At 42.0% G+C, this 23,726-nt stretch overlaps 1 non-coding gene across 1 annotated transcript; it reads left to right on the top strand.

The window, feature by feature from the left end:
* The first annotated feature begins 444 nt into the window (after positions 1-444).
* LOC141603535 (small nucleolar RNA R71) lies at positions 445-550 on the top strand. Its single transcript, XR_012525405.1, has one exon. It is a non-coding gene; the product is annotated as a small nucleolar RNA R71 (small nucleolar RNA).
* The last annotated feature ends 23,176 nt before the right edge of the window (positions 551-23,726 follow it).

A 23,726-nucleotide genomic window follows, 5' to 3' on the forward strand; every position in this document is an offset into this window, starting at 1 on the left:
TAAGCATTCTGACTCCTTTCAGGGAAGAAGTTAGAATATGGAGTACCTTGCTTGAAATATTGAAAAGCATGAACTTGCTCAATGGTACTCATACACTTTGCCGCAGTGTGGCCATCTATCCCACATCTCTCGCAGGATACTTCTTGTTGAACCATGTGAACCATCTCTTGCTTATTACCCAAAGACTGAGTAGTCTTTAACTCGGCTATTTGAGCCGTTAAGGCCTCCAGCTGCTCCGCAATAGCATTGTCTGAACCACTTCCTCTCTTACTTCCTCTGGGGTTACCATACTCAGTTGTGTGAGTAGCTATCTGATCAATCATCTTCCAAGCATTACCATCATTAGTATTATCTTGGAATTTCCCATTAGCAGTTGAATCAAGCAAGGCTCTATGATCATCACACAACCCGTTATAAAACTCGTTGCAAAGGAACCAAATCTCAAAACCATGGTGAGGGATGGGCCGAACTATCGCTTGAAACGAACCCAAGCTTCATTAAAATCCTCAGTATGACCTTGCTTAAAACTTGTAATTTGACTTCTCAGTGCATTAGTTTTCTGTGGTGGAAAATACCTCTTGTAGAATACAAGAGCCAATGAAGTCCAGTTGGTAATTGCGTCGGTCTCTAGATCTAAGTCCGTAACCACTCAGCTGCATCATATATCAATGAGAAAGGAAATAACGTCTGTTTCACCTGATCTTGAATCACCCCGGCTGTCAAAGGAATAGATCAGCAGTATGTAACAAATTTATCCATGTGCTTTGCGGGGTCTTCTCCTGCTTTTCCTCCAAATAAATTCCCCTCAACTAGGCTTATGTAAGAAGGCTTGATCTCAAAAGTCCCTTTATCAGTGGTAGGGATCTTGAAGCCTTTAGGAATAGAGTCAACCGTGGGTTCAGAGTGACTGGATAATGTCGGCATCTTTGGTGTTGTAGGAGTAACTGGTGAAGAAATAAGAGTGTCTTCTTCTAAGGATGAATCTTCTACAAAAGTATACCGTACGTTGTGAACTGTACTCAAGTCTTCCACTTGACTTACTTCTCTTTGAAATTTTCGTCTGTAGCGAAAAGTCTTTTCTGGCTCGGGATCAAAAGGTATAATCTCTAATCTGTTAGACCCGGGCATACACGAAAACAACAAGAAAAGATAAAACTGTCTCAAGGAACTGATGCTCCTTGAGACAAAAGAGACAAAAATAAACAAAAACAACTAGAAAAATTGTTGCCTCCCCGGCAACGGCGCCAAATTTGATAATGCTAAAGTCGTATCACCTTAATCAAAGTAAACCTAAATTACTACTAACTAATAGCTAGCGGTAAGAAGGGTCAAATCCACAGAGAGGCGAGGTAATTATTCTTGTTTGTCAATATTCAAGCCTGTCTTTAAGTAACCAAATTTATGGGGGTTTTGATTGATTGATTTGTAGCAACTAATAACAATCTAAATAAAGATGAATAACAATAATATTAAAGAGTCTAGGGATCGGGTTCACTAGGTAGTCATCAAAGGGTAAGGTTTAATTCATTGATTGATCAATTTATATTGTTGAAAGTCATACGATCGGTCGATTATAATATGTCTTTTTAGATCTAACTTAACATGCAATCGCTATTATTAAGTCGGTCTAATTCAATTGTCGTGGCCTATACTAGTCTTAACCCTGTCGGTGATAATCCTAGTTCATGCAAGAGTAATTAATCAATTATGATCAGTAATTAATCAAATAGATTTAAGACGATAAATTAAACAACAATCAAAAGGCAATTTAACAATCAATTCATAAGTAAACCCATTTTCTAACAACCTAGATTCCCCTTCTCCCTAGATTAAAGATTTAGCTACTCATGTTAAAGGGAAGAACAATAATATCAATGATAATGATAAATATAATTAAAAGCATAAAAGGTGAATAAGTAATTGAATTATAATTATTGAAGAAAGATTAGAACAATACCGTAATTAAAGGCAATAGATCCGAATGCTAAATTAATGTAAACTAATCTAAAATATTGTAAGAGAGTTTTAGAGTAGCTATACCAAACCTACGGAAAATAAAGCGTAAATAAACTAGAGTACAATATTAGGTATTTATAATAAAACATAACCGACTTAAGGAAATTTGCGGAAACTATTGGAAACTTTGGTTCCTCGATCTAGCCTTGGGTTACTCGATCGAGTCACCACTTCCTCAATCGAGCCCATGCTCAGTTGATCGAGGAATCACTCTGTTTTCTGCTCATTTCTTCGTGTTGTCTTCTTAACTTCTCTTCCTTCATTCTTATGGATTCCCGTGCCATGCTTCGTGTATTCCTTCATGCCCACCCCGCGATGCCCATTTCATTCCTTTGCTCCTCAAATGCATCATTCCTGCATTAAACATCAAATGACGGAAGTATCATCGTTCTAACATAAAAGGCATGTAAATGATATAATTTAGCACAAAAACCGTATCAAAAGCAATTAAGAGGAGGCATAAATATGTATAAAATTATGACTCATCAAATGAACTCAAACACGTTTGAGTTCTGACCAGAACACCTCATTGAGGCACGAGGCACCTAGTGGTGTTTAGGGCCTTCTGTTTCGGTCAAAACTCGGTTTTGGCTCATTCGATCCGTACTTTGGACCATGTTATGCATGTTTTAGCATGTTAAGGTCATAAAACAGATAAAAGACATGAAAGAAGAGGATTTTTACAACCTCATACTTTCATGCTAAGCTTGAGACGAGAAATCGACGAAAGTGTAACAACTTGTTTGGTCGGAAAAATCGGTAGAAAACAGTTTTAGCAATGTAGTGAGTGTTTTGTTTAATTTGGTGAGCGTGTTCTTGGTCGAGATGGTCGGTCAAGTGATTTAATGCACGATAACGGTACCAAACAATGTGTATGGCTTGTATCTTCGATCGGTAGGTCAAAAATACGTGTCGGTTTGTGACTTAAGAAGTTGAGTCGAGAATTTTAAGGGAGAAATGAGGGGGCGGACACTCGCGTACCTTCAAATGGTGGTATTTGAGGGGTATTTATAGAAAAATGGGTGGTTGTGTGCGTTTTGAGCGACGTGGCCGCATGGGCTACTCGAAGAGGCGCGGGTCTTCGAGCTGTCTTGTCACTATCACACAATTGAAATCATGATTTGTTCTATCTTAGGTTTTAGATGACATGAATTGTACTTGACCATTCAAGTATACCGGGTATACTTAACATGGAAGTTTTGAGAAGTTTGTTTTTTGTGTTTGACTCGATTTGACTCATAGTTGGAGTCGGGATTTGAATTTTTGAGTCGGTTTTTGGTCCGGTGTCGGTTTTGACTCTAGTTTGTGTCATTGCGACCCCGTCGTCGTGTATTAACCACCCCAGGTACGTTTGAAAAGTTTTGAAATGTCTTGTTTTCGAAATCATTTTAATTTTTCCGACGTATAGTTATACAAAACTGTCGATTAAACGCTGCGATTCCTAAGCATGTTGTAGTCCGATAATCATCGGGTGTTTGTTGGAGACTCGACAGATACTTGGTATCTAGAAATACGATACATGTATAATATACGTATACTATACCCATTTTATATACTCACACCTCACCTTATACACCCTTATCCATCCATCAACCCTATCCAAACACAATCTCACCATATCCACCAATTTTAGAGACAAAAGAGAGAAAGAGAGATGAGAAGAAAAAGGGAGATTTTATCCCTCTGCCTCGAGTTCATAAGGTAAAATTGTCTCACTAGTTTAATTATTATTTAATTTATACCGTGACCCGCCTCAACCTTGACCCGCCGTAAAATCGCCGTTGACCACCCTATTGACCGTGTAAATTGGGGGTTTAACCGAGTCTATAGGCTGTTAATTGTGCTGTTTTTATACCGTCTTAAGACGGATTTTTGACCACCAAAATGGGACTGACTTGGGGCGGCATTGGATGAGGTTATTGTGGGTAGTGAGGGGACCTTAGTGGTAGCCGTTGATGGTGGAATGGGTGGCTGTGGTGGTCGGATTTAGGCGTTAAAGGGGGAGGCACGGGTTGTTGTTGTTGTTTACTGGTGTTGCGTCGTGGTGGCGAAATCACCAGCATGGTGGTCGAGGGTTGGGTCCACCGTGGTCAGGGGGGACCACGGTGGTGGCAGGCAGCTGTGGCGGTGGAGGAGTGTCGTGGTGGTGTTATTGTAGTTGTTGCGGGTTGTTATTGTTGATGCCGTTAGTTGTTGTTGGTTGGGGCTGCTGCTGGCCGTGGCCCACCGTGGCTGGTGGTGGTGTCCACGGTGGTGGCAGTGGTTGATCTTGAGTCGAGTTCGGGTAGTGTATAAGACGGGTTTTATTTAGTTAATTAGTTCGTATATAATTTAATTAGATTAGAATAGTTAGTAATTTATCGTATTTAATTATCTTGTTTAGGAGACGATTTTGTTAGACGGATTTATGAGACGGATCTTGATGTATCGAGTAGCTTATGGAGATTTGCTAAAAGGCAGGTTAATCCTACTCAGTTCAATATTGTGTTTAATTGTTAAATGAGTTGTTTGTCATTTAATTACGTTGATAGAATCTGTAATTGGCATGTGATACGGTATCTTGCATATTTGTGTTATTTTACATGTTGGAGGACTTGATTGGTTATTTGTTGTATGGAGACGGAAGGCGGTTAGGAGATCGTCTTCCGCATGAGTCGCCTCTTGGAGTTTCCCGCTCCAAGAGGGATGTGCACATTAATGACTTGAGTTTGGAAGGACGCATGTGGTGAGGCACGACGTCTGGCAGGGCATCCGAGTCGCTCTTGGGTCTGGTACCACCGACGTGTTCGGAGTACCTTGTGTGAGTGTGGTGTCGTGGACGTGATCCTGGCACCAGTGGTTGGGGTACGTCTGGGCGTGTCCCGGTATCGGCGTGACGGTCGGGTAATTTTGTGTCATTCATATCATGGTCATTTTGATGACTCATGCACTTGAGTCGTGTCACACTTTATTTATCGTTACTGACGTTGTCTGTCTGTGTAATTGTCACCTATCTTTGGGTGGCCTGTGTTGATCCATATGATATTCTTTGGTCATATGGGGAGGAGGTTAAGTACAGGTTTGCTCGTTGACGTGATCGGGATTCGGGCCGCGCTACGGACTTTGGAGTTGAGTACATAGTCACTAGGTAGATGACATAGTCATAGACGAGTTGTATTTCATTTATTCATTAGTTTATGTTTGTAATAACTAAACTTGTTATTTATTTAAAGAAGTTTCTTAATTGTAATTCCGATTTCACTACCTCGGGAAACCGAGACAGTAACATTTCCTAATTACCTTGGTGTGGACATGGGCCCACGGGGGCGCTTGGGAAACAAGCGTTTGCATTTGTGGAGTCGCCACCAATTTTTATGGGAAATTGGAACCGTTCGAATACCTCGTGTCATATCAAGACACAAAGTAGTGACATGAACACCAAGAACTCGTTACCCTTAGCATTCTATGTCTAGAATGACTCTCGTGGATGCCAATGAACACGGATGTTCACAGAGATCTGGAGTAAGGCGTGAGGGTACGTATTAGGAAGCTCTTTTGATTGAACACCTAATCCCGCCCGCCTCGATAGCGGCCTCTACTAATGATTAGGGAAAATCGTCTATACTCGATATATCGTCGATTATATGAATGCAATGTAACATCCAAGTTTTGATCCTAGCATGTGAAGATTAAATAAGTCGGTGAACAATTAATTTAACAAACAATTGGGTCAAAGTTGGGATTTAAGGTTCAATTACATGTGAAAACATACAAATGATACAAAATACAATGATAAATACAATAAAGGAAAATTACAATAATAATAATTACAATAATTACATCGGGATTAGCGATTTATGTCGAAAATACTTCTAAAATGGATAATTTAAGAAAAAGAATAAAGGAATGAATCAACGAACAAATCATTAGGCGATAATACGGTTAATAGTTAATTATACGTAAACTAATTAATCAGGTCAAGGCAGAACGGAAGTTCAGAGACAGAAGTCAACCTGGAACAGGCGCAGCATGACTGCGCCCTTTGGAAGAGCGCAGCGATTCTTTGCGTCTGTTTCCAAGGGTGAGTTCTCGCCGTGAAGCCGAAGCGCAAATCGTTAATATTAATTGATGATTTTAAGGATTGATTATGATAGCTAACTCGGATAGAAGTGATTTAATTCATTAATTACATATGAATGAGTCATAAAGGCAGTAAAACATGGATGAAACGAATGTGAACGAATTAATTACATGGATGAAAGATTGATTAGTGACATGGGTGAACTAAATAGATTAAACATGATGAATTAATGACGAACTAATGACGAATATGACAATAGACAGATGGAAATATATCAAAGATCGAATTCCAAAAACTCAATATGAATGAATCGAATCTCTACAACCCGGATTGATTTTAATGACGAAAACCCGCAAATATTGGATTATAAGGGATTTAAATCGAATTTAGTGATTAAACTATATGCGTTAATGAATGATAAATAGTGTACATGTGAAATTATTATGCTATTATATCAAAGAATTGACGAACAAGACGAAAACAAAACAAAAGAAAATGAATTTACAGAGGACGAAGGAAGAAGAAAGGAAGCAGGAACTGCGGCAGCCTCACGAAGAGGCGCGGTAGGTACTGCGCTCCTTCGAAGAGGCGCAGCAGTTGCTGCGTCCTTTCTCGACGGTTATTTTCTAGTAATCCGTAAAAAGGGTTTTAAACATGGTTTTATAAATCGATTTTAATAAGTATTTTCGACATAAATCTTACATTAATGATACAAAAAGTAAATAACAATAAATAAAATAGAGATTTACACCCTCAGACTTACATGTTTGACGAAACGAGATGAACTAAGTTTATGATTAGCGATGCTCGACTCGAATGTAACGAAAGTGCCCTCGTAGGAGGAAAACGATTAAGATTAATTAAGTTGATTAGTTGTGGAGTTGGTCAAATTGGTCGGTCATGCAAACGAGGTTGGTACTCAGAAGGATCCGAGCTTACGTGGTCGAATGTTCAAGCACGTAGACGCCAAAAAGTAAAAACGTGGTCTAGAATGCAAAGGGAGAAGAGAAGGGCGGACACTCGCGTGATAAATATGAGGAGCGAAGGCTCTTATTTATACTAATCACGTGAAAGCATAGGGTTTTCGGAGAGACTTTGGAAGTGAATCTCGAAAAGATATGAAAAAGATACGAAAAATACGCAGAAAAGGACCTGGGAAGAGGCGCAACATGCACTGCGTCCCTTGGAAGAGGCGCAACACCTGCTGCGTCTATTCCCAGGTGGTTTCCTCCTGCGGAAGAAAGATTTCCGTGTTTAGTTTATGAAATAACGGAATAATCTTATTTTCCTTAATATTTTGTATGAATATTACGGGAAATTGTTACCAAAGATTAAAAGATTGTGAAATATTTATAAAATATGAAATAGAAATATCCGGAACATTCCAGAATATTCTGACTCGGGATTTTAACAGTTATCAGAAAATGAAGATGGTTTTAGGCCCGGACTCCAAATGTACTCTAATTACTGTCAAAACGACCGTATCAGCGCGTAGATGACAACTAAGAGGTAGACATAAATGTTTGAGCAATCACTTGACGATAAACTTACAAACTGTCACAAATCATTTCGCGTACCAAACATGCCGCCCAATCATCACCGGGTGGTTTGCGGGAGGTGCAGAAATGAGGTATCTACAGAGCCCCCACTTTGAGTGAGGGTTGGACAAGGCGAAAGTCAAAGTATAGCCATCAGGTAAATGGAAGATTACAACCTGACGACTATGGCGACGCGAGGCGGCTCAAGAGGTCTGAGCCAAGGACCTGTCGTCGGGAATATTTTAGAGTCTGTCGACTATCGGGGAGGGTCGTTTAAAGTCCATTAGACTACGTAAGGAGGCTCGCCAGCCATAAGAAGAGACCATACCTGAGACTTCTTCTCGAGATGCTTCTGGAGGTGCATAGGAGCTAAGGGTAAGCGTAGGAGCTAAGGGTAAGACCTAAAAGTTACGTAAGGATTTGTGCTAGGGTGTGGGGCCCTAAAGGAAAGCATCAACGGGAAGGAGGCCCGAATACAATTTCAAACTAAGGGGTAACTAAGGCTTGAGTGTAGGAACTCTACTGGTTTGGGAACTTCTGGAGAACGACACCTTTATCGCACTCCGCGGGGAAACAAGAAATGTTGTGAGTAGCAGGACACAGGCGGGAACTGCTGGGAGAAATCTGCTTGGGTCGTCTTCAAACAAACTTCGAAGAAAATTGAAAGGGACGATTGTATGTCGTGAACTTTCGTGTTGGGAAACCTTATCAGGAACTTATCTCCATATCTCAAGAGGGATTGTCGATCCGCTTACTCTCACTGGGGGAATATATTAAAGGCGTGTCGAAACACCTGTGAAGGAATACCTGCTCGTTGTGACAAGCAAAGTCTTGGAAGCGATAAATAACATAAAATAGTCTGTTGTTGGCTTGGAAATGCGGGCCTGAACGAAGAATAATCGTCAAATGGACCAAAAAGATAAAATGGCATCGGGGAAGAGGCGCACCAAAGATGGGCCCACAAATAACGAACTCATAACGAATTTTTGAAAACTCGTATGGAGGGAAGCTAAGGAAGAGGCGTAGCAAGAGCTGCGTCTCTTGGAAGAGGCGCAGCGCCTGCTGCGTCTGTTCCTGAGTGTGTCTTTTCTGCGTAAAAACACGAAAAAACAGAGGCTCATTTCATTTTTTCGAAATACAAATTATCAATTTCTCTCTCAAATCTTAACCATTTCTGCCAAAATTTGATCTAAAAGCTCGCATTCACCATGACTAATCGAGGTATGTATATCATTCTTGCATTAATCTTCTATAATGGATGAATTTGATCGACAAAATTAGGGTTTCCAACCCTAAAATGTCGAAAATTTGGGGCTTTTCCCCCAAATGATTTTGCCTTGAAAAATTGATTTTAGAAATGGCTAATTGGTAGTATAAGGATCATAACCATGTATTTGTTTCGAATTTTCGTTGAGTTTTGAGCATTTGAGTGAAATTGAGACGGTTTCATAGCTAAACCGTAAATTGCTTCGAAAATGGCCTTAGGATTGCCCATTTGCGATGAAACTTGATATTTGGAATACTTGGATGATGGGTAAACTTCCTACCATCTCGAAATTTTGGTTTGTGACGGCTTTTTCAGGACACTTTTCTAGGGCATAATCGCCGTTATAACGAAATGCTGCCGAAATTTCGACTTGAACCCATGACTAGGCTTCAACTTAGGCTTGACTTGACCCAAAATTACCACATGAGTGATCGGGTTTGTGGGAATATTGCCAAAGATTGCGAGAAAAAAGCGATTTCAGGGCTTCCGAAAGCTCGAAAATCCCTAATCGAGGCTCGTCGTCACTTGACGCGGCCTAAATTTACTTTAACGTTGCAGGTGACGAGGCTTCTACTTATGGGAGAGCTCCCATGGAGATAGACACTGCTGTTGACCCTTCTCGTGCGATCGAGGAGGCTTTGGAGGAGGCTTTCACCGCTGCGGGGATGGCTGCTGAGGACGAAGTCCAGGAGGAGGAGGCTGCCGAGGAAGAGGAGGCCCCGAGGCGGGCCAACGTTGGGCGAGGAGGTCTTCAGCTGAGGGGAGCATCTGCGTGGGCTGAGACCTGGGACAGCAGGCACTTGCTTTGGGCTGCGGAGGGTCACCTGTCCTATAGGACGGTGAAGAGCTTGGTAATCCTGAATTCATTACTCATCACTCATCTTCTTTCATCTCATTTGCTCATATCTCTTCCAAATTTATTCAAACTAAAGATAGCTTTTGTTTTAAATCACAATAGGAGGCCGGGAATATCAGATCGTTCTCGGGCTACACGACGGCGATGGAGTGCTACGAGAGGCTGTCGGCGGAGGAGCGCGCCATGATCGAGCAGGGAGCGTTTGGTGCCTTGGTGCAGGCTTGGAGGGATATCGCGAAGAGGAAGATGCGGGATAACCTTAGTCTGGTCCGCGCTTTCTTGGACCGATTCTGGGACACGACTTCCACTTTTCACATGCCTTTTGGTGACGTGGGAGTCCCGTTGGAGGACTACGGCATGATCTCTGGTCTGCCGTGTGGGACTGAGGTGGTGGAGTGGCCGGAGACTGCCATGAGGGTGGACTCGGCCGAGGCTAGGAGGTTGATCGGCTGGAACTTGTCGCCGAGGGCTTTTACAGTGCCTGGTTTGGTGCCTAGTTCTTATGTCTGAGACTACTTTGCGGGGAAGACCCCGGCGCTGGTGGTGATTGACGGGAGAGAGACGGCTCCTCCTCCCTGTACAGCTGAGTAGAGGGCCCGCTTGTGGCATTGGGGGTTTCTGTCTTTGATCTACCTCGGAGACAAGGGAGAGAGGCTGTCGACGAAGCTTCTTCCCTTCCTTTCTGACCTGAGCTCCCTAGGACGTTGGGACTGGGTCATTGCTGGTTTTGCGGTCCTCATCCGCTTCATGAGGGCCATGGTTCGTCCAGAGTTGATGGAGAAGGGGACTTCTTCTGGTGCTGTCGGCCGTGGACTACTGTTGGAGGTATGAACCTTCATTTAGACTGAGATCATTTCCTTTCCTTATCAAATTACGAAAGATTGTTTATTGACTATCTTGCTTCACAGGCGTGGGTGTACTCTTACTTTCCGAGCCTCTCGCCCAAGAGGACGGAGCCGCTGGAGAAGGCCTATCCCGTCGTGAGGGATTGGGTGATGTGTCGCACGAGGAGCAAGCGTTCCTCTCACGGTGTCTACCGGCGGGACGTGAACGCTCTTCAGCTGGACAGCGTGAGCATCTCACTTATATTTGTTTTGCTTCTTTATCACTTTTCAACCGATCATAAGAATGATTCCTTGTTTGTCTTTTCTTAGTGGGTGCCCAGGCCTGGGGCGGAGTACGCTGGCGCGCCTCCTTTTGTGGCTGAGGTCCTTCGACCTAGGAGCTCGAGCCGGCTGCTATTGAGGACGTCGATGGGTCCTGTGTGGTTCTTGGGCGAGCGCTTGGCTCGTCAGTGCTCTCAGGATGTTTTGACGGTTTCCATCGATCCTCCTAGTACGATGTTCAGGGAGTCTTCTGAGGTTGAGAGGGAGGCTGACTGGGCTGGCGTTGGTGGTGACGCCCTTCTTCTTTCTGGTGAGGACTACTCGGCGTTTCTCTACGGGAGGTTGGCGTCCTGGCCGGTTGTGGTAAGCATTTTACTCTCCTTTATTTTTTCTGATTTTGAGAATACGATGAAAGATCATCGATTAATGAGAAACATTTGAATTTGCAGGAGGTCGAGGCGGCGGGCATCGAGCCCCCAGAGTACCCCGAGACCCTCGAGTACACTGACGCGACCGAGAGGACGACGATCTCCGAGCTGCGTGACTTAGACGTGGATGTGACGGATGCTGGCCTGGATGATTGGCAGCATCTGGTTCGGAAGGTGAGCCTCTAATTTGCACGATTTTTGTGTAAGAAAACATTTGATTGAACTTATCTAATTATTGAGAACTTCTTTTTGAAAATGCAGGTTGCGCCATCCCGGTTTGTGGCGTTATAGAGGGTAGCCAACCGGCTGCGAGCTACTGCCGTCAAGGCACTTGTCGGCGGTCGAGGTCGTCAGGTATGAACCTTTCGTTTATATCTTTTCTTCCTAATTTTGATTTTTCAATTTTCTTTTAATTACTTGAAATGATTGACATGAGCCAATTTTGTTGCTTGCAGAGGAGGAGTAAGCTGGAGAGAGAGTTGGCCCAGTCTCGGGAGGAGACAGCTCGCTTGTTGAGGGAGCTCGAGGTTCGTGACGCCGAGGTTGCTGCTCTCGAGGCGAGAGTTGTGGAGTTAGAGGGCGACCGACAGTAGTCTCGTTTTGTTGTTGTTTGTATCTTGCACCTTTGTACATTTTAGGACCTACATTTTTGGACATTTTGGATTTTTGCTTGGGGCTCGAGCCCCCAGTTTGTTGTACATTTCCTTTTTTGACTGTATATGATGGCCTGAGTGCCTTTGCTGATGGGTTGTGTTGCTTGTACCTGCAGGTTAGCTTTGAACAGGTTTGGTAGATGACGGTTTATGCCGTCATGCTTCCGAAGTTTACATAGAAATTAAATAGAACGTACATTTGTATATACATATGGCCTAAATTAGCGCAAAACGAATGACTCAAAGGTGCGAAAAAAATGCAAAAGAAAGTGCCAAAAAATGCAAAAAATTTACCGGAAATGCTCGGACGGTAGGGAGGGTTACCCCCAAAAAAAATGAAAAAAATAGAGATCTATAAGTTAGAAATGTAATGTAGGACGGGAGTGAATTGTTTAAATAAAAGGAATAAATAAAAGAAATATATATAAGTTTTGAAATAAATTAAAATGAAAATGATTTCCTACAATGACAATATACAAGTGTGCTAAAATGACGAAAATGCTGATATTGCCTCGAAATGCGTGCCCGCGAATTTAGGAAACACGAATTATGGCAATTTTGACGTGTTGACCAAAACAATAACCCGTAGGAATAGGAAATTATTCGCTAAGGTATTTAGGAAAGATCCAACGCGGAAAATCACAGAAACATTGCTGAGAAAGAGGCGCAGCATGAGCTGCGTCCCTTTGAAGAGGCGCAGCAGGTGCTGCGCCTGTTCCCAGGTGTCTCCGTTCTGGTAGATTTTAGGAAACAGATTTTAGTATAAATAGAGACGTCGATAGAGCTTTTACTCACACAATTCTTCCGTCTCTTGTTCGTCTTATTACATAAAATTCTCAATATAATCACTCATCATGAATACTTTGGAGATTCGTCTAAAAGAGTGGACCAACGAGTTTTCCAACATGGAGAAGCACGATATGGGTGCTTATAATCTTGGATCTTTGTTGAGCTTGAAGCTTATCAAGGTTGTCAAACCATTCCTAGATGCTTGCCTTGATTATTGGGACCCGAAGTATCATGTTTTTGCATTCCCCGGAGGTGACATTTGCCCATTTCCTGAAGCAATTGCTGCGATCGGTGGGTGGGACCCAGAACACTTGCCTGCTATTCCTTCTACTTCACAAGGGTATAAGAACAAATTTAAAGACTTGCTTGGGTTGACTAGAATTGAGGTGGACCGTTTAGTGACCTCAAAAGGAGTGCGAATGTTGGACTTTATTGACCGATTCATTAACAGGGCCGACCCCACCATTTCTTATGTTGCTAGGCGAAGAGCATTTGGATTTTGCTTGTTGCATGTATATGTCCTTCAAGGGCATGTTGATGAAGACTTGAGAGGTGATCCCCGTCTCCTGGGCCTAGTTGAGCAAATGGAGCTGCGCAGGAGCCCAGCCTGTTTATGTTTAGGAGAGATCCTATTGGGTTTGGATAACAGGATAGCCAATCGTGACCTACCGTATTTGGGAAGTCCCGTTATTTTGCAGGTAAAAGAACGCTTTTTCTCTTCTTTTCGTTTTTTTTTTTCGTTTTTTTTTTCTTTTTTTTTCGTTCTAATACCCGCTTTTGGTAGGTCTGGCTTATGGAGCGTCTTCGATTGATCGAGCCCCCAGTTCATGTTCCTTCTTATCACGCTCGTTCGATTGCAATGAGGACCAGGCTTTACATGGTGGACTTCACTCGAGTCTGCAATTATTGGGAGAATAAATTGAAGAGTGAAGATGGCCCCTTGATTAGGTGGATTGTACCATGGTGGCATCTCAAATCTGTCACTGGAGTATCTTCCTTGGATCCTACCCGATCTGTGCACATTCCTGGCTTGGAATTCATGGTATGCATCTTCCCGGAGAGGCTGATGAGACAGGTTGGACTAAAGCAGACAATCCCGAAGTTTGACACTGTCCCGCAGACTGCTGTGGCGCTTACTACTGAGAGTCGAAGGGAGTGGGCCATTAAATGGGCTCAAAGAAATGTATGGTTCATGAACTCTTCTGTTAGTGCCTTATGGGTGTCGGACTCCTACCAGCGATGGAGGAAAGCTACTACTCCGGAGGAGCGCGAGAGATTGAGGAAGCGCGAGCCCGTTGACTACAAGGTGCGCGAGGTGGAGAAGGAGAAAGAGAAGCATCTGACTGAGGGAGAGGAAGAAGCCGGGTTTCGAGTTGTTCATCCTTCGAAGAAACCAAAGACCTCTCCTGCCGTGGACAAAGTGATTGATAAGAATGGGAAGGCTAGACCGCGAGAAAGACCGTTGGTGATTAGGTCCGAAGTGGCGCAAGAGCGTCCGGCTCGGGGTCGTGACAAGAAATATGACAAGAATGACAAGGGCAAAGGGAAGATGGAGGAATAGCCCAAGTCTTTATTATTATTTACTATTATTATTATTATTGTAATAAGGAGGTGGGTTTTTTAGAATCCTAGCCTATTTTTTATTTTTATTTGGCATTATTATTATGTAACGTATTATTATTATTATTAGGAATGAATGGAATAAAGGAGGTTAATTGGTTATAAAACCGTTGTCATCTTCTATTTATTATTCTTGTCGAATTCCAAATGCAATTGCAAATATCCTTCTATTTATATTTTTAAATTAGTGGGTTGTATCCCGTGAAGGATTGCCTACGTATTGATTTAAAAATGAAATCAAACCCTTGCGCGTAGTTCGAGTAAATTTAAAAGAATAATTGTTCTAAGCAAGAGCTTGTAATGAACTTAGAAGATAAGCATGAGTTTTTTACTTACTCTAGAGGTGCAAATTTAGTTTATTTGATGATATAAGGATGACAATTTGTCAAAGTGCAAGAGCAGAGTGACATTGGCTTATTTCAGCTTGGCCAGGGGCCGTTTATTTAGTGCCACAAGAGCGACACGTGAGGTTACGCGAGGCGCGTTTTTGTTCCTATTCTAGGCATAATACCGTTTTAGTTGGTCAAGGTTTGTTGGGTTGGCAAATTCATTCCCATCTAGGTCTGTGATTCTAACCGCACCCCCTGGAAGTATGGACTTGACTAGAAATGGTCCGGCCCAATTAGGTTTAAATTTTCCCCGTGGATCGACAGGTAAAAGAGCTCAAACCGACTTGAGTACTAAGTCTCCTTCCTTGATGTTCCTTGGCTTGACCCTTTTGTTGAAGGCTCGTTTGATACGTGCTTGATAGGTTTGGACATTATGTAAGGCGCGTAGCCTACGTTCATCTAGGAGGATGAGTTCTTCATATCTATCCCTCTTCCAATCGGCTTCCGGGATTTGACTTTCGAGTAAGATACGCAATGATGGTATTTCTAACTCGACTGGTTGTACAGCCTTCCATGCCGTATGTCAAATAGAAAGGGGTGGCCCAGTGGGCGTCCTAACAGATGTGCGATATCCCCACAAAGCAAAGGGTATTTTGCTTGGCCAATCTCGATAGTTATCAATCATTTTCTTGAGGATTGTGACAACGTTCTTGTTTGCCGCCTCTACCGCGCCATTAGTTTGTGGTCTATATGGTGAAGAGTGGTGATGCCTAATTTTGTACTTGGCTAGCAATTGCTCAGTCTCAGCTTGGAAATGTGATACATTATCGCTAATGATCTCATGTGGGCAACCGTATCGACAAATGATGTTGTTTTATATGAACTTTGCCACGTTTTTAGCCGTGAGACTAGTGTAGGAAGCTGCTTCTACCCATTTGGTGAAATAGTCGATTGCAACTAGGATGAAACAGTGACCTCCTGTTCCGGCTGGGGTTATCTTCCCTATTATGTCAATTCCCCAGGCAGAAAATGGCCAAGGAGATGTCATTGTATAGAGCAATGAAGGAGGGACATCTTTGTACATTCCGAAGATTTGGCGATTGTGGCAATGTCTTACATATTTGATGCAATCGGATTCCATTGTGGTCCAATAATACCCCAAACGTGTGATTTTCTTTGCCATCATGGGCCCACTCATGTGAGGACCGCATTCTCCATCATGGACTTCTTCCATCACTTTCCGCGCCTGTGAATGATCAAGGCAACGTAGGATTACACCAAGAGGTGTTCTTTTGCATAATTATCCTTGCATGAGAACGTATTGGGAAGCTAGTAGGCGTATAGCACGTTGTCCCCTTTTGTCTATATCCTGTGGATAGGTACCGTTGAGCTTGAAATTTAGGATTGCTTGGAACCATGGTTCTTCTGCGATTTCCTCTTCATCGGTGATTTGGTGGACAGAAGCTGGCTCCGACCGTCGTTCGATGCATAAAGGCATTTCCACCATGTCATCTGGCATATTAATCAAAGATGCAAGTTTTGCAAGAGCATCTGCAAATTGATTTTCTTCCCAAGGTAGGTGTAGATAGGTCACGTGATCAAAGAATTGGGCAACTTGGTCTATCCTGGCTTGATAAGGTGCTAGGCTTTCACTCCGGATTTTCCAAGATCCCGTAACTTGATTGATGATCAGGGATGAATCCCCATGTACTCGGAGGTTTTTAATGCCTAAGCTCACTGCCGCTTGTAGTCCAATGAGACAAGCTTCGTATTCTGCAGCATTATTTGTCACCTCGAAGTCGAGTTTGACAGAGATTGGTGTATGCTCGCCTTCAGGAGAAATAAGAAACACACCTATTCCAAATCATTTTAAGTTTGATGCTTCATCAAAGTAAAGGTCTTAGGAGTCTACATCGGTTTGGAGTATATCCTCGTCTGGAAATGACCAAGTATCTATTGTTTGTGCGTCATTGATGGGATTTTCTGCAAAGAATTCGGCAACGGCGCGCCCTTTTATGACTTTTAGAGGCACGTATTTGAGATCGAACTCTGAGAGCATCAAAGTCCATCTTGCTAGGCGTCCGTTGAGGACGGGTTTCTCAAAGAGATATTTGACTGGATCCATTTTGGAGTATATCTTGACGGAGTAGCTAAGCATGTAGTGGCGTAGCTTCTTCGTTGCCCACACAAGAGCGAGGCATGTCTTTTCGAGTTGTGAGTATTTGCACTCGTATTCCAAGAACTTCTTACTAAGGTAGTAAATAGCCCTTTCTTCCTTTCCTACGGTTTGAGCTAGCATGGCGCCCATGGCTGTTTCGGTTACTGTGAGATACAAACCAAGAGGTTGGTCTCGTTGAGGTGGCATGAGCACTGGTGGTTTAGCTAATATCTCCTTGATTCGGTCGAATGCCTTCTCACAGTCATCATCCCACATGGTGTGATCCGTTTTCTTGAGCTTCTTGAAGATAGGTTCACAAATCATGGTGAGTTTCGATATGAATCGACTTATATATTGTACTTTTACCAGAAATCCTCTGACTTCTTTTTCTGTTTGAGGTTGTGGCATCTCGATTAGAGCCTTGATCTTGGAAGGGTCTATTTCTATACCTCGTTGGCTAACGACGTATCCCAAGAGTTTGCCAGATGTTACTCCGAATGCGCACTTCTGAGGATTGAGTCTCATGTTGTACTTTGCGAAAAATTTGCGAAGGTTCGCAATATGCCCTTCTCTATCCTTGGACTTGAAAATCATGTCGTCTACGTATACCTCAACTTCTTTGTGCGTCATGTCATGCAGGAGTGTAGTGTCGGTGCGTTGATATGTAGCTCCGGCGTTGATTAACCCAAACGGCATGACCGTATAGCAATAGGTTCCCCATTGAGTGACAAAGGCGGTCTTATGCATGTCTTCTATGGCCATTTTGATTTGGTTATAACCCGCGTACCCATCCATGAAGGATAGTAATGCGTGGTCTGCGGTATTGTCCACCAATATGTCGATATGTGGAAGAGGGAAGTCATCTTTAGGACTTGCTTTGTTTAAGTCTCTAAAATCAACACAAACACGGATTCTCCCGTCCTTTTTGGGTACAGGTACTATGTTGGCTACCCAGTCAGAGTACTCGGAAACTTTGATGAACCCGGCTTTGAATTTCTTATCGACTTCTTCCTTAATCTTGAGAGCCCATTCTGTTCTCATTCGACGAAGCTTCTGTTTCACGGGCTTGAAACCTGGCTTAATTGGGATTCTATGTTCGGCGATATCCCTGTCGATCCCTGGCATGTCCTTATAGGACCAAGCGAAAACGTATTTGAACTCGTGTAGAAGGTCTATGAAACTGGCCCTTTCGGTGGGGTTCATGGTAGTTCCTATCCTAAGTTCTTGGGGTTCTAGTTCGGTTTCTACATTGATGGGTTCGGTGTTCTCTATTACTGGTCCCCCTTCTCCCTCTTGTAATATTTCTTTGGCTATGTAGGGAGGTATCTCAATTGAGTCTTGGTCTGGGTCATCCTCAGTATCATCGTAAACAGAATTGCACTCAAGATAACACAAAGAGTAAGCAGAACCTGATTTATTCATATTAAAGTTTGAGAACAGTTGAAACAAAGACGCCATCTGATCTGTGGTCAGTGGCGGTAAAGGGACAGTTGTTGGGACATTTCCTGAACTACTGTTACTATTTGAGGCTAAGCTAGGAGAAACAAAGGGAAAGAGGTGACGACAGGAGGAGACTCCTTAGTGACTTCTCTAGATTCCGACTCTAACTCTGACTCGAACTCATCGTCTTCTGGTTCTCCTTTGAACATCTCTCCTTCTCCAGTGGTGAGCTTGAAGAGTCTTTCTTGATTGTTAGTCCACTTGATTGATTTTCTCCATCCTTTCTGCTGGTTTGCGTTTGTTTCTGTGATTAACGCGGTAGGGTTGAAGTGGTCGTCTTGAAGTATCATGGTAATGATCTCATCCTGCGCGGCTCTAACAAATCAATCTTCTCCAAATAGTAGACTAACAGCTTGTTCGTCCAAGTAAGGTGCTTGACGAGCTTTGACGGTAGGAACCGTTTCTGGAGGAATGAAGTAGCAATCGTGAAAGATCTCGATTCCGGCTAGCTTCCTTTCGAGATAGTGCCAAGGTTCGAGAAATCCGTGAAAGAGTTCTAAACTTCCTTCCTTAACAAAGTATCCATTTAGGGTAGGGAGATAGGGTCGCATTTGGACTCCTACGTACTTACGGTTTTGAACTTGAGCGAGCATCTCGAGAACTTCCTCTTTAGTGGGTTTGTACCCTAGTCCAAGTGGTATTCTTTTTGAGTTGCCTTCCTTGTAGGGTGCAAAGGTGTTTCTTCGGATAGGGTTCAAAGGCATTCCAGGGAAGTATCCCTGGGAATTGAGTATGTGGTTGACCACCAAGTTTGAGTAGGGATCGTAGTATGGGGGTGCTAATTCACTTTCTATGACACTTATGCTTTGAAAGCCCCCAAGTTCATATACTGGATCCGCAAGGACTTGATTATTCGACTTCTTTTCGATTATCGCCTTGATGGGTGACGAAGTGATCGTCACCACTTTGCCATTTAATGGGATCTTGATCTTTTGGTGAAGAGTGGATATTACCGCTTTGGAAGCGTGAATCCAAGGTCTTCCCAGAAGTATGTTGAAGGAAGCTTCAATGTCCACTATGTGGAAGTTAACCTTTCGCTCAATTGGCCCTGTGGCTATGGTTAGGTTAACGAGTCCTACGACCTTTCGGCGTGTACCATTATATGCGCGAACACCTTGATTGGTGGGGGTCCAATCCGACTTTTTCATGCCTAATTTGTATGCCGTTTTCAGGGGTATAACGTTGACCGCGGAGCCATCATCTACCAAGGTCATTGGCACATTCTTCTTTAAGCAAATGACAGTGATGTAAAGAGCCAAGTTGTGACTAGCGCCAAAGGGTGGCAAATCTTCATCTGAGAAAGTAATAGGATTACTTAGCTTCGGTGATTCTTGGAAGACCAAGTTGAGTACATCTTCGGGTGTAGAATTATGTGCTACATTTAGTTTGGCCAAAGCTTGCAGTAAAGCTTGGCGATGTGGGAATGAGCTTGCTACTAATTTCCAGACTGAAAGATCGGCCTTTGTCTTCTGTAATTGCTTGAGCAAATGATCAGTAGGGTCATCTTCATTATCATTTGGTGTGACAACGTTGGTTGGACCATTTTGAGTAGTATTTTGATATGGACGCCCCGAACGAGTTAGGTGGTCCACATCTTGGTCTTCACCATTTTGGACTATTTCCTTGACTAGGGAGTGTTCAATGAGATACTCGTCTTCATCATCATCGGCCCATACTCCATTGACCATAGCTAGTTCCCTCATTCTCATGATCTCTTCCTCTAATTGTGTGATTTGGTTAACTAGTTTATCAACCACGGCGACTATTTCTTGCATAGTAGCATTTTGAGAGAAGATTAGTGGCGCATGTTCTTTAGGTGTTGCGTTAGGGTTGTGTAAACTTGTCACCACATTTTCCAATTCCGAAACATGCCTATCCACACTCCTTGCCCATGCGATGAAGTCGGCGATGGTAGGGGAAATGGTAGAGTAGAATCATTCATTCTCGATTGCGTTGATTTCATTTTCAACTGGAGAAATAAGGTGTGAACAATCTAAGGTAGATTCTTCACTTGTGATCACTAGAATTCCAAGAGGATTCTGAGTGTTGTTGGGCTTACCTCCCGGCGGTATTGGTAGTCGACCATCCTCAATCATGTCTTGAAGCACATTTTTCAATTTGTAGCATTTTTCTGTGTCATGCCCCTTACCCCCATGATATTCGCAGTATGAGTTCTCGTCCCAGAACTTGGACTTCTTTTCAGGTTCGGGCGTAGGTCCTATGGGTTGGAGTTTGCCTTGTTTTATTAGCCTTTTTAGAGCATTGTAGTAAGTCTCCCCAAGGTTTGTGAATTTCCTTGGTGGGTTACTCTTCTTCGATGGCTCGAGAAGGTTAACCTCATCGGTCTTGCTAGTGGAGCCGTAAGAACGACTTGTTGAGCCTTGATATCCTTGACCTACCGTTTTGGACAAGAGCCCTTTACGGGTGTCATCTTCAATTCTCGTCCCTAGTACGGGCGTTCAACTAGTTGGGTACTAGTCTTCCTCCACCTACTTAGGAAGTCGGTGAAACCTTCTTTGTCATTTTGGGTAAGAACCTCTAGAGTGCGCATGTTAACTTGGATTTCAGCATTATCCGCATATTGCTTAGCAAACTCGATCGCGGCATCTTCCCAAGTAGCGATCTTCTTGTGTTATAGAGAGTAGAACCATTGCTTTGGGATGGTGTCAAGAGATGAAGGAAAGATCCTTAAGAACATCTCGGGTTTGGTGCCTTTGATAGACATGTAATCCTTGAAGGCACGGATATGGTTCAAAGGGTTTTCATGCCCCTTAAATTTAAAGATATCCGTCATGTTGAAGTTGGTTGGCAACTTGGAACTTACGGCGTCATACTTGCGATTATTCTCCATATGATTGTCATCCCCTTTAAGATACATCAATTGCTCCTCTAAGTATTGGAGTCTTTTCTCAGCTGCAGTCATTCCCATGGGAGGGTTTTCGTCCCTGAAGTCATTCACGAAGTCATCAACGACTTCACTTTCTCGAGGAGGAAACCTCGCTTATACGGTATAGATCCGGCCCTCGATGGTGTCAAGGCGATCATACACTTGGTCTTGGGTAACTTGGATTTGAGCTAGCGCAGTTAAGATTCGATCATTACCATCTTGGAGTTGATTGAAGTTCACGTCACTTGTTTCAGGCATCTTAGAAACTGGATAAGAGATCGATGACGAATCAAAACACGATCGACCATTCTAGCACACTTACTAAGAAAGAAAATGTTTTGACTCGTGAAGTGGGTGTGTGCCACTTGTGTCAGTGAGCTTTGAAGAAATGACAAGGTTTGAAAAATGTTGGTCCTAGTCAACTTTAGTGTAGTTGTAGGAGTGGACTCGAAGTGAGGTTTTGAAATGGGCTTGGGCCCGAAATTTGACTTGACAAATGGACAGAGTTTCGACTCGTTTTTGCGCTAATCATTGGCCTTTTTCGAAATTTACATTCTAAAAGGGATTTTGATTTTAAAAAAATTGTCATAGTTTAAAGGGTTTTGGTTTAAAGGGTGAGTTGCCATACCGAACAATCAAACCCGAAGTCTGTGGTGAGACTCGTACCAAACAAGAGTAAGGTCGATTCCTAGTCCATTTCCTCAAGTAGTGAAAGTCCTTGATACAAACAAGAGTAAGTACCATGGTATGGATGACGTCAATCGCTATCCATCCTTAGGCCCAAATAAGAATTAGGACCGTTTAGACGGGACGATTGGTCGGATGGGTTGGGTTGGGCCTAGGAAGGCCGAATAAAACTATCTAGGAAGACCGAGTTATGAAAACCGACAATTGTCTTGTACAAACTATTCCCTAACCTTGTTCAAGTTTCACCCTTTTGGCTACACGTAAGTGTTGGAGCTGGTGTCCTCCACAAATTAGTGTGATAACATTTGTAAATCTCTTACAGGTTCACAAGGGTATACTTCGTATATTTAATCAGTTGATTAACGTTTACCTAATAACGGTTGGCTTGCTAGAAAGTTTGACGTTATTATCATACAGATGGCGGTGATCAACTGGTCCCTAAAGGTCACACCTATAGGACGTATTTGAGAAATGTGGTTATAGAAATATAATTACATTAATGCCCAAAATGACTAAAAAGTTAGTCAATGTGTTGATGAGATAATTATTTAATGAAAATTAAATAATATTAAGTTGAGACGAATTAACTGTCAATTCGTAAATTAAATATAATAAGTTATATTTAATTAAATATATATAAGGTAAGTTTGGACGAATTAATCTGTTAATTCGTAATTAAATATAATCAGTTGTATTTAATATCAACAAGTTGAATGTGTCATAGTGGTAATAGTGAGGGTACACAAGCCAAGAGGTCATGGGTTCGATCCTCACTACATGACAATTTAACACACTTTATATATTTTTGGAAAGACCAAAAATAAGGAAATTTTTATTCCTTATTTCGGTCCATATTGGCCGAAAATTAGGAGAGGAATATCTTTCCTAATTAATTTGGTAATTCGGTCTATATAAGAGAAAAGGGGAGAATTATTTCAAACCTAATGCTTTTTCTTGACCTAGCCTCTCTTTCTCATCACAAGCACACAAAGACAATAAAATTTTACAGAAAAGTTTAGATTGATTTCTAGCATAATCAAAGGGTATATCTCAGATCGTCTTGGGTGCAACTAATAGGCGAATATCAATTTTGATATTGTTCTTAGGCCAATTTTGCTAGGACCCGAGGTTAATTCTAAATCCTTTTACTTATGTTTATGTATTTTATTTTATGACCTTAGATCATCTTTATTATATCGTTATAATCCTTCATATTAAAGGGAAGTATACAGATTATTTCCCACAAGTGGTATCAGAGCAATAGGCTACGATTTTAATTTTGATGATTTTCATAAAATTTATATGTAAACGATAGGATTTTCGAGAAAAAAAAATTAGGGTTTCGAGTTTTTTTTGGATCGAAATTTTTTTATGCCGTTTTTTTGTGCCGTTTTTTTTTTCTGTTTGATGATAGTTTTTCCATTCTATTTTTCATATTATAGTTTATAATCAGTTAAAATTATCATATGAAGAATTGGTAGTTTTTGATTTAATACAGATTATGTTAAAATCAAATGGAATCGTCATGTTTATGATTAAAAGATTGTTTTTGCTATATAGTTTTTGGCATATAAATTAATCATGTTTATTATTTCATATGCTAATCATGTTCTAGTAGCAAAGGTAAACAATTGATCATCAAATCTTGTTTTAGGGCATAATTGCCGCAAAAAGAAAAGAAAAAAAAGGAGGCCGTTTTTAGGGTTTACCGAAAAAAAAAATTTATGTTAATTTTATTTATGGTAAACCGAGAAGAAAAAAAAAGTAATAAAAAAAAGTAGGAAAGTTTTTTTTTGCCTTTTGCCGAAAAAATATAGAGAACGTTTTTTTTG

Source organism: Silene latifolia, chromosome 9 (genome assembly GCF_048544455.1).
Source record: "Silene latifolia isolate original U9 population chromosome 9, ASM4854445v1, whole genome shotgun sequence".
NCBI classification, from domain to species: Eukaryota; Viridiplantae; Streptophyta; class Magnoliopsida; order Caryophyllales; family Caryophyllaceae; genus Silene; species Silene latifolia.